At 45.6% G+C, this 10,756-nt stretch overlaps 1 long non-coding RNA gene across 1 annotated transcript; it reads left to right on the plus strand.

The window, feature by feature from the left end:
* The first annotated feature begins 6,284 nt into the window (after positions 1 to 6,284).
* Positions 6,285 to 9,965, plus strand: LOC106833636 (uncharacterized). Its single transcript, XR_011495130.1, has 3 exons — positions 6,285 to 6,442; positions 8,479 to 8,666; positions 9,809 to 9,965. It is a non-coding gene; the product is annotated as an uncharacterized lncRNA (long non-coding RNA).
* The last annotated feature ends 791 nt before the right edge of the window (positions 9,966 to 10,756 follow it).

Genomic DNA, 10,756 nt, shown 5'->3' on the forward strand with positions numbered 1-10,756 from the left:
TTCACAAGGAGGACAGACAGTCTATTTAAAGAGTCTATCACAGGGCCTAAATCAGAATAATCATGAACGAATTGGAGGTTTTATCCAGCCAGCCAGTCAGCCAGCCATTGTTCAACAATAACCATGAGCTTCTCCTATGACTGGGCCCTGTGCTGTGTGCCACAGATTCAGTTATAGGAACACGGGAGAGGAGGACCTTGCTCTGTGGAGCTCACCTCTTACCAGGAGGCAATAAGCAAGCCTACAAATGAGTGACATCACACAATGACTGTGTAAAGAACAGCAACACAACCCCCAGGGGCAGCGTCCTGCACAGAGGTCCAGGCAAAGCTATTGGAGGAGGGACTTTTAAGCTTGCACGAATAGATATTGATGTCCAGGGGAACAGTGTTCTTCTAGGCAGAGGGAACAGCAACTACAGAGACCAGAGAGCAGATGGTACTTGGCAAGGTAAGAATGTGTTCCTCTTGATGGCAAAAGAGAGACAGGACAGCCTCATGAGATAGAAAAGCCACATCAGGGGGGCTGGCCCCGTGGCCGAGTGGTTGGGTTCGCGCGCTCCGCTGCAGGCGGCCCAGTGTTTCGACGGTTCGAATCCTGGGCGCGGACATGGCACTGTCCGTCAGACCACGCTGAGGCAGCGTCCCACATGCCACAACTAGAGGAACCCACAACGAAGAATACACAACTATGTACTGGGGGGCTTTGGGGAGAAAAAGGAAAAAATAAAATCTTTAAAAAAAAAAAAAAAAAGAAAGAAAAGCCACATCAGGTAAGCAGAGATACTGTGAGAGTTACAGGAACTAGAGAAACAAAGTTGGCTTAGGTTAAAAAAAAAAGACAAATGGACAAGAGAGCCAGAGAAATGACTCAATATTTATCTGTGAATGCTTTATTTGCTGTCTGGATTATTTGGGACATCTTTGCTGACGTCCTTCACTGGAGCATAACTTGCCAAGAGCAAAACGGATTTAGGAAGATGCTAGAAACACAGAAGGTGATGTTGTCACATGTGTACTTTAGTTCAGTTGACATTGCCTGGCTGTTTTCATTCCAAAGGCAGATGAAGGACTTTAATAGTGAAATGGATAAAGTTTCTTTGACCAGGACTTAATGGAGGCTCTGTCTGGGACCCCACTTGTTATGGGCCTGCCATGTCACCTGCTGGGACACTGGACCCTTCAGAGTTTTCTTACTCAGCAAAAAAATCCGACCCACATCATGCACATGGAGCCCACAATAAAGAAGTGTGTTTTCTTTACCTCCATGCTTTCTCCATACAACTGATGATGATCACCTCAGGTAACTCAAGAAACAATAACATGGCCCAGAAAAGACTCTTTTGTAAGCCAGCATTGACAGGGGAAAATAGGAGTAACCAAAATTCAGAATGCTTGTGTTGCTGGCCTGATATTTTCTCTTCCTAAAAGAAACTTTGACTCTGGTCGCAAAATTAAATTCAGAAGCTAAGGAGTGAAATGGCCTTCAGTGTGAGTGTTTGTGGGACATTTGTTGATCACCTACTATGCCAAACCATGGGGGAAAATTAAATGATTCCGATTTTACCCAGAATGATCTAGTGTCTTGGGGGAAGAGATAAAGCATGTGGTAAGAGAGAATTATATTTGGCCTGTCCAGAGGCTCATAGAAGGCCTGAGATATACTCAGATGAATATTTTGGCCACTTGAGCCCTTGCATACTTAATAAAAATAATAACATTCAGTGAAAGCCATTTTTTCTCAGTGACTAGTGCATTGGAACAAAAGCTTACAAAACAGTTATTTTGAAATTGAGATGATCTAAATTTTTTAAGTTGTAAGTTACTGATATCAGCCCCGCAGTATTTATGGTAAGAAATGCCACATTTTTTTTTTTCACTCATTCTGTAAAACTAGTTCTGCCCTCACCTCCAGGGCTGTTGGGACATTAACCTCAGGCATGTTCTTTGGAGGTGAGCCTCTTCTTCCTTAAGAGCTGCCAAAGTCTAGACCATGGGTGGAGAGGTATTTTCTGAGGACAGAAACTTTAGGAAAGGCTCTGGTCTTGGGGACATCTTGGTTGTCTATGAGATGTCCTTTGTGCGTGTTATCCAGGCCATTCCTATGCCAGGCACCTCCCTTGCCTTGAGCCCAGCCTGTTGCAGAGATTTCACAGCCGTGTGTCTCTTAATACGTTGGGAACAGTCCTAGGATTGTCGTGAGGCCTGAATGAGGTACAATATGTAAGTCCTCAGAACAGGGCTGGGCAGAGAGTAGATGCTGTCTACATGTCAGCTGCCAGTGATTAATTTTATAAAAATGAGAAAGGTGATATGATAAACCTTGAAGGATGACTAGGACCTTTACAGACCCCTGGAGACTCCGCATCTCCTTCACATTCTCTAAAAGATCTAGAGATCATCATGTTCTGATCTGAGGTCAAAGTCCTAAGTCTGAAAATAAAGCACTGTATTCTCTCTCAAACATAGTCTACATTCTGTTGGCCCTGTCCTCTTCTCAATACCCACCACCAATCCATGTTTACCTGTTTTGAAAATTCAATAAAACATGAAGGGCAAACAATTACAAAGCACTTACCCAATGCAGGGCACTTGCGAAAAAGTATTTTAATCTTCACAACAACCACCCAATGAGTAGGTTGATGATAAACTTATTGCCCAAAATGGGGTACTTTGGAGCGTGAAAGAGGTCACTAAATGGATGCAATGCAGGGACAGCAACATAAACCAAGATTCTCCTGAGCAAACTGAGATGTGTGGTCTCCTTCCCCATGAGGTGGGCATATCATTTCTCCCCAGCTGCTGACAATGAGACAAGAAAGGTCAAGTAACTTGACCGAGGGCACACAGCTAGCAGGTAGCAGAGTCTGGACAAGGAGCCAGGTGTTCTGATTCAAGAGACAGATCCCAACACTATTGACCTCCTGAGTCTGAGCCTTATGGACCCTCACATTATGGCTCAGATGGACCCTTGTGATCTTGACTGCACAACTGCCCAAGGTGAACTCCAGGTGGACTTCTGTGCAGGCCCCACAGTTTCTGCCTGAGGCCTTTGCTCCCTGGGAACTCCCCTCTCTCACTGTCCTCACCTCAGTCCCACTAAAGTGAAACTCCTTGTTCATTCCCACTGCCACATCAAAGACAGCCCACTTCCTGTGCCCTTTCCTGGCCCCAAATCTCCGGGGAGCTCCCTTCCCAGGACCCTATGGCTCTCCATGTGCAGCTCTCTCCTGACATCACAGGACCTGATCCCATGGCCCTTTCCTCTCTGTTCACGCTCCTTGAGGACACGGCCTGTGCACCCCTGGTCTTTGTGTGACAATAGTCAACATGTAGCTGCTTAAATAATTGTTGTGTAACTGCCTTTCAGGACATATTTTGAATTTTTACAAAGAATTCATGGATTATATTACTTGTTTCACTATTCCATCTATTTAGAGAGAGAATCTCATTTAAAGTTGAATCTTTGATCTTTAGGGATCAACCCCAACACTAAAACCAGACGTCAGCATGACATCCTGGTGCCGACACCACCTTCATTCTGTTCCTGGATGAGGACTTTGAAGTCACAACAGAGAGGAGGCACATGAGGAGAGGAGGAAGTTAGAGCCCATGCCCTCAGGGCCTGGGCCACCTGGGTCTCCTTGTTCCCCAGAAGTACCCATTACCTTGATCCAATATAAACCACATCCATCTAACGACTTGGGACAGTGAGCCGTATTTGGCAGCTGGGGAAGGATCAGGCATCAGTCCCGGGTTATTATCCTTGGCTCATTCACGAAAACCCTGAACTTTACACAAGTTGACATATCCATAAAATGTGTGTTTAAATATTTCATCCCATATACATGTGACAGCCGCATGGTTCATTAGGTAACTACACCAATATCTTCTCTATTTGTTAGTAATTTTCCCTCCACTGCATGCCCACATTTTCTTGCAGTCTGTCAGCATCCACAGTTGTGAACCGGTGGTCCCTATGGGCATTACAAGGAGTGTATGGAGGATGTCATATAAAGTATTTCCACTGCTACAGCAGTGAATCCATTCTGGGGCTGATTTACTCCCTCCTCCCATCCACCCCTGTGGACATTGTCAGTGTCCAGAGATGTTTGTGTTGTCTTCACAGTGTGTGTGGTGTCCTATTGGCATCAAGAGGGTAGAGACCAGGGATGCTGCCAAACAACCTGCGATGCTCAACATATCCACTCAAAAAAGAATCCTTTAGGGGCTGGCCCCGTGGCCGGGTGGTTAAGTTCGTGCGCTCCGCTGCAGGCGGCCCAGTGTTTCGTTGGTTCGAATCCTGGGCGCGGACATGGCACTACTCATCAGACCACGCTGAGGCAGCGTCCCACATGCCACAACTAGAAGGACCCACAACGAAGAATATACAACTATGTACCGGGGGGCTTTGGGGAGAAAAAGGAAAAAATAAAATCTTTAAAAAAAAAAAAAAAGAATCCTTTAGCCTGTGATGTCAGTAAAGCCATGGTTGAGAAACTATGGCATCAAGAAATATTTAAAAGCATTTGCCATCCTGGTGAAAGGTCAGTAGTATGAGGTAGCCTCACAGTGAGTGGACAGAGTGAAGCCCAGGGCAGACAGACTCCGGCAGGAGTGTGGGCATCTGTAATTCTCTAGGGTGTGGAGCTCAGCTTCACTGCTATGCCTCTGCCTGGAAGCTCCTCATATTTTCTCTGTTCTGTCATTCTCATCCAGTTTGTCCTTCAAGACAAAACTCAGTCATCACCTCCACATGAAGGCTTCCTTCCTGAAGAGTTCACAGCTCATAAGGGGTTTGTTCTTCCTTGAATTTCTATAGGTCTTAAATTTCTTAAAGTCTGAGACTACAAACAATCTGAACCCAGGTCTCTGTGGTCCTCACCACCATGCTCATGGTGGCGGAGGCAGAGCTGCCTACAGGAATGCCCACCATCCTGTGAAATTGATGTGGGTACCACTGTGGCCCTCAGCTGGGATTATGCAAACACTGCAATGTGCTCACTGATAACACAACTGATAAACATGCCTCTTGTTAATAAAGGACTTTCGTGGTGCTTCTCAGTCCTACTGCCTGCACAGAATCACCAGTGGAGTTTGAATAGTACAGGTGTCTGGGCATCACCTCAGGCCTACTGAATCAAAATCTAGAGAGGGGAGCCAGCCAATCCATATTTTTTAAAAGCTCCCAAGTGATTTGATTGTTCTATTGAGTCTGCAAAACTCTGGCCAGGAGTGTAAGTCCTCTCAAATATGCTTTCATTTAAGCGGGTAATTTCTGATGAAAGAAAATGCTTCCTACTCACACACTGCAGGATAGCACAAGAGTGGAGTGGTGGGTGGGGAGCGTATTGCTTTAGCTGGGTGCTGCCTTCACCTCCATTAAAAATGAAATCGACCCAGGTAGCAAAGCCATGTTTAAATAGAAGACTCGAGCTCACGGAGGAAGGGGAAGTGTGCACTCACTCTGTTCACCTGTCTCTTCATTCCATCATCTTCCCTGCCTAGAGCCCAAGAGCAGAGAAACTCCACACTTGTGATGCTTGTCTGGCTCCTGACACCCCAGAACTCCTTGGGGAAAAAAGAGCATTGAGTTCATTTAATCATCACATCAGCCTAAGATGATATGTGGGTGGCTAGTCATCATGGTAGCCTTGCTCTTTGTGGACTGAAAATGTGAACCTCCGCATTGTTGTCATCTCCACCAGAAACAAAGTCTCTGGGCTTGGAATGAGCCAGGGAGAGAACAGACAAAGGAGTTTTTCCCCAAAGAAGGTATCCAAGGGTAGAACGTATTCAATAGTGTTTTAAGGTACTTCTGTGTGAAGACAAAGGTGATGGAAGACGAGCTGAGGGAGAAGACAATTCAGTGTGCACTTGAACCAAGTCAGCCATCAGCATGCAGAGGAGGGGTCAAATTAGGTCTCCCTAGGAGCCTGTCTCTGTAAACAAAGTGCAGCCCCCAGCTTCCCAGTCCCTTGATCTGCCCTCCTGAAGTCAGAATACACCTGTGCCTCTGCACTAACACAAAAAACAAAGGTCCAAGGATCAAAAGGCCAAAGGCAAACAGGAAACATTTCCAGAGGTGGCTGAACGCCCTCCTGGAGGACAGAGCAGAATCCCTCAGGGCTGCTTTCCTGCGGTTCCCCACTCAGGAAGAAGGGAGGCCAGGGCAATGTGACACAGATGGATGGCATAACCCTCCAGGGAAAGGGAGGAGCCGGAAGGAAGGGCTGGAAGCCAGACCTTGTGACCTGCCATGTGCCATGTGGGCAGGACCAGCGAAGCTCTCCAGGTACACATAGCCCTGGACTCCCCAGGCTCCTGAGTGCAGCTCATAATAGCTCACTGTTTGCTAAAGCCGAAAGCTCAAAGCAACCGAACCACCATGAGGCTGTCCCTGTCTGTCCTGCTGGTCACTCTGGCCCTTTGCAGCTATGGGGGTGAGTATCATTTCTAATCAGTCCAGCACCAGCTGTAGTAAGTAACCTTTGTCTGAACTGGGTGAACTTAACTGGGGTGATCAGATCAAACTCCCGGCTTTTTCCTCTATTTGTGAACTAGCCCCCTAAAAGTCCAAGGCGCATTTTATCAAATCCCAATACTATGGAAATTTTACAAGAAGTCATTGCAGGCAGATGTTAAGGAGCTTGACTCCTTGTCTGTGATCTGTGTTTGAGAAGCTGCATGACATCATGAGATGGATGTGAACCATGGCTCTGCCACTTACAGATATTTTGAACAAAATGCTTAAACTGCCTAAGTCTCCTCTTGTCACAGCTTTTACGGCTACCACCAAGAGTAGCTATGACCGTGGAGTGGGATGAAGTGTGTCAGGAGTCCAGCTCTAGATATTGAGCTGACATCTCGTAGTTATCAGATGTTCACCTTCCAGAGTTTTTTAGGTGCCAATTGAGTCTGCAGCTTTTTTTCTTGTTGAGGAAGATTAGCTCTGAGCTAACATCTGCTGCCAATCCTCTTTTTTTTTTTTTGCTGAGGAAGATTGTCCCTGAGCTAACATCCTTGCCCATCTTCCTCTATTTTATATGTAGGATGCCTGCCACAGTGTGGCTTGATAAGCAGTACCTATGTCTGCGCCTGGGATCCAAACCAGCAAACCCCAGGCCGCTGCAGCAGAGAGCACAAACTTAACCACTGTGCCACTGGGCCAGCCCCCACAGCTTTTTAACTCCTAGTTTCAGATTCATAAACACTTACAGCTGGAAGAATTTTTGGAGCATCTACAACTAGAATATACAATTATGTACTGGCGGGCTTTGGGGAGAAGAAGGAAAAAAAACAAAAGATTGGCAACAGATGTTTGCTCAGGTGCCAATCTTAAAAAAAGAAAGAGAAGAGCCAGTGTTCTCAGAATTATCAATCTTCAAATGGGGTCTGTGAATAAGCAGCACTCAATGTACCACAAGTACTACCAGTTTTCTACTAGTTTTCTAGGATTACCACCAGGAATTGGACTAGGACTAGTACAGCGATTAGGGCTACAATTTCTGTTTTTCTAGATTAATTCTAGCCATTCATTCAACAATACTTTTGCATGTCTTCATGCGCTTGATACTGACCCATTTTTGTGGAGTGTTTCTCGATCATCTGACTTGCTAAATGTCCACCTCTTTCCCAGTGTGGCCTCTGACTTTATCCTCTCCAAATTCTTTGCCTAGTTTGAAGTCTGGCCAGGGGACAGATCAGAGGCTGGTAGGGCACATCCCAGGCTGCAGGCTGATTGCAAACACTTTCGGGGATGGAGAAGCCAGACCAGGAAAAGCAGTTACTATAAGTCAGCACAATTCCACTGGGGTCAGGAATGAGCCACACTTCCCACCTCTCATCCTCTCTGAGGAATTCTAAACATCACGGCAGAATAAAAGAGCCAGTGATAACCTTGTGCATGAGTTTCAAATGTGTTCAAAGTGATTAGATTTATCTTTTTTAGCCTTTTAGCTATGTCTGTATCCAACAACACAATCCTATTCTTCACGATGGTCTCAAAATAGCATCTTCCAATGTTTGAATGGTTTACTTACTCTTTTCCAAATTTACTCTCCCTTATGGTCTCTGGTAAGGTTCTGAATCTACCATTTATTTGAAATTGTATTATCAAAAATCTCCTCTTGCCCAATATGTAAGATAGAGAAGGCAACACTCTATTAGCAGGCAAAACGTAATATTCTTCAAATCTAGGGAAAGTGAATTTCAGCAAGCCAGATAAGTCTTGGAAAGCAGTGGCATGAGCTTGAAAAAAAGGAATTAGGCATCAAGAAACCTGGCATTCAGTCCTAGCTCTGCCGCTTGCAGTATGACCTTGAAAAAATCATGAGCTTGAGGGCCTCACATTATTATCAGCTCAATGATGAGATGGGAATATATAATCCCTGGGTTTCCTGTATAGTTCTAACATCAGGCACCATAGGAAAAATCGCCTTTCCTCACATTAATTGTATTTCTTTTTCTTCCGCTCCAGCCACTGATATCATCTGTCCATCCGTTTTTACTGATATCGCAGCCTTTCTATTCGTTCCTGACTTACCCTACAAGGCACAAATTCAGAAATACAATGCACCTGATGAACTTATTGAGGCCAAGCTGCAAGTGAAGCAATGCACAAATAATATCACCTTGAAGAACAGATTGCTACTTTCAGAGATATTGGTAATTCTTTCTTCTTTGTGCATAGAGAATTCTGATCAGATGAACAGCCAAGGAGGAGGTCAGGGTTCTGCTCTTGACTGGGACAAATGGTGGTGGCACCTGCCTCACTGCTCATCTCTGATGGGTGACCAGTGGCCAAAGGGTGGATGATAACATTACAGAGCATCTGGGCCTGTTCCTCCTTCTCAGGTCATCTTTCTGGGCACCAGGCTCCCCATAGTGTCCTGAGGAGGAGGACACCTGGGGCCCCATGCAGTGATGTTGAAGGGCCAAAGTACTGCTGCCTCTCTGCCTGGGAGCTTTCCTGAGGGCGAGTCCCCTCACCCAGTGGACACAGTCCCTGTGGAATCTCATCGGGAGTGTGGGGAGTGTGGAATGGGGAGACAGGTGGGAGGGAGGGAACTACCCCCTGCCAACTGTCAGAAAGGAGGGGGTGCTTCCTAGGTTCTCTGCCAGCTTCTGCAGAGCCAAGGCCAACTCCTTGCTCCTTGGTCCACCTTTCTACTCCTTGTTATGTCTCCTACAGCCACATGTGAAGGTGAAGCGCTTAAATTATGTCTTTATCAAGAAACCAGATAGTGAAATGTATCTCTCAGCCCATCCACCACTTGATGTGGGTCATAAGGTTCAGCTGCAAATGCCCACAGAGGCTGGATTCTCAGCGCTGAGAAGCACATGTGCCATCAGGTTGAATTGCCACATCCCGAGGCTAGGAATCTCCTGAAAGCAGTACTTCCTATGTCCTCTGCCACCCCTGTCCCCATCGCTCAACCCTGTATCCCCTTTAGAGTGAAATAGTAGAGTCCTCTGTCCTGGAAAATCATAAAAAAGAAATTCTGGGCTGCTCCATCCAACCTTTCAACCCGCTCCTTCCATAGAAACCTGAGTCCTACTCTCGGGTCACCTCCGGGTTTAGTTGCTGGACTATGGAAATGGTTCTTTCTTGATTTGCATGGTTGGTTGTAACTGTATCAGGTCTATTTAGTTTACTGCACACTGGGGTCCTGCCTGTTATCTCTCATTTGCCTTTTGTTGGCTGAAATTTCATTGACGTCTTAGTGGGACAATGGTCTATGTTAATGTGTCATCTCCAGGATCAGCATGACTGATCTCCCATTTCTTTCTTTATTTTTCTATTTCAGGCGAAATTATCATTGAAGTGTACTCGCCTTGGTTTATCAAGTCTCCTACCGTAATACCCCTGTCTTGCAATGATCGCCTGCTCTTTCTTGGAAAATGCAAAGGTTTCAACATCTTGCTTCAATAAATTACTTGCCCTGCACTTCTCTACTTGTCTTGTCATTATCCAACAGTCTCTGGACTCGACTTGAGGTGGTTTTCATCATGAAGGGGCCAGGGTGTCATCACTAGTAAATTTCAAAAACCCAACCTCCAGTTACCCATGGCAGCCTGAGGTGCAGGGATCGCAAGAGGAAATGTTTGTCATGAATCAAGCTGCATTACTTTACAGAGTTCCCATTTATGTTGCCATGGGTAAAAACCATGGTCAGGGTAAAAAGCAATTAAAACGTTCCTTCTGGGGCCGGCCAGGTGACACAGTGGTTAAGTTCGTTTGATAGGTAGCCTGGGGCTTCACTGGTTCGGATCCTGGGCATGGACATATACACCGCTCATTAAGCCATGCCATGGTGGCATCCCACATAGAAGAACTTAAAACTGGAATATACAACTCTGTACTGGGGCTTTGGGAAGACAAAAGAAAAACAAGAAGATTGGCAACAGATGTTAGCTCAGGGCCAATCTTCCTCACCAAAAAGCATTTTTAAAAAAAGTTCCTGCTACTGGTCTTTACTAAGCGATACTTGGATTCTAACAATCTGGCCAGTCACATGGTTCGCAAACAGCAGCATTGCTAATATTTTATCCTCATCATAACCTATTTGGTCCTCACCCCTTCACTGTAGTTTCAATCCTATGAACTGTCCCGCATAATTTGTTTTCATCTACCTCTCAATTTTAGTGAATATCAAGGGTTCAATTTCACTTAACTCTTTTTCACTCTGCACACTCACTCACATGGCTCATCAACGTCTACACCATTCACCAACACCTCAGGCTAATTTTTCATC

This window comes from Equus asinus, chromosome 17 (assembly GCF_041296235.1).
Source record: "Equus asinus isolate D_3611 breed Donkey chromosome 17, EquAss-T2T_v2, whole genome shotgun sequence".
NCBI classification, from domain to species: Eukaryota; Metazoa; Chordata; class Mammalia; order Perissodactyla; family Equidae; genus Equus; species Equus asinus.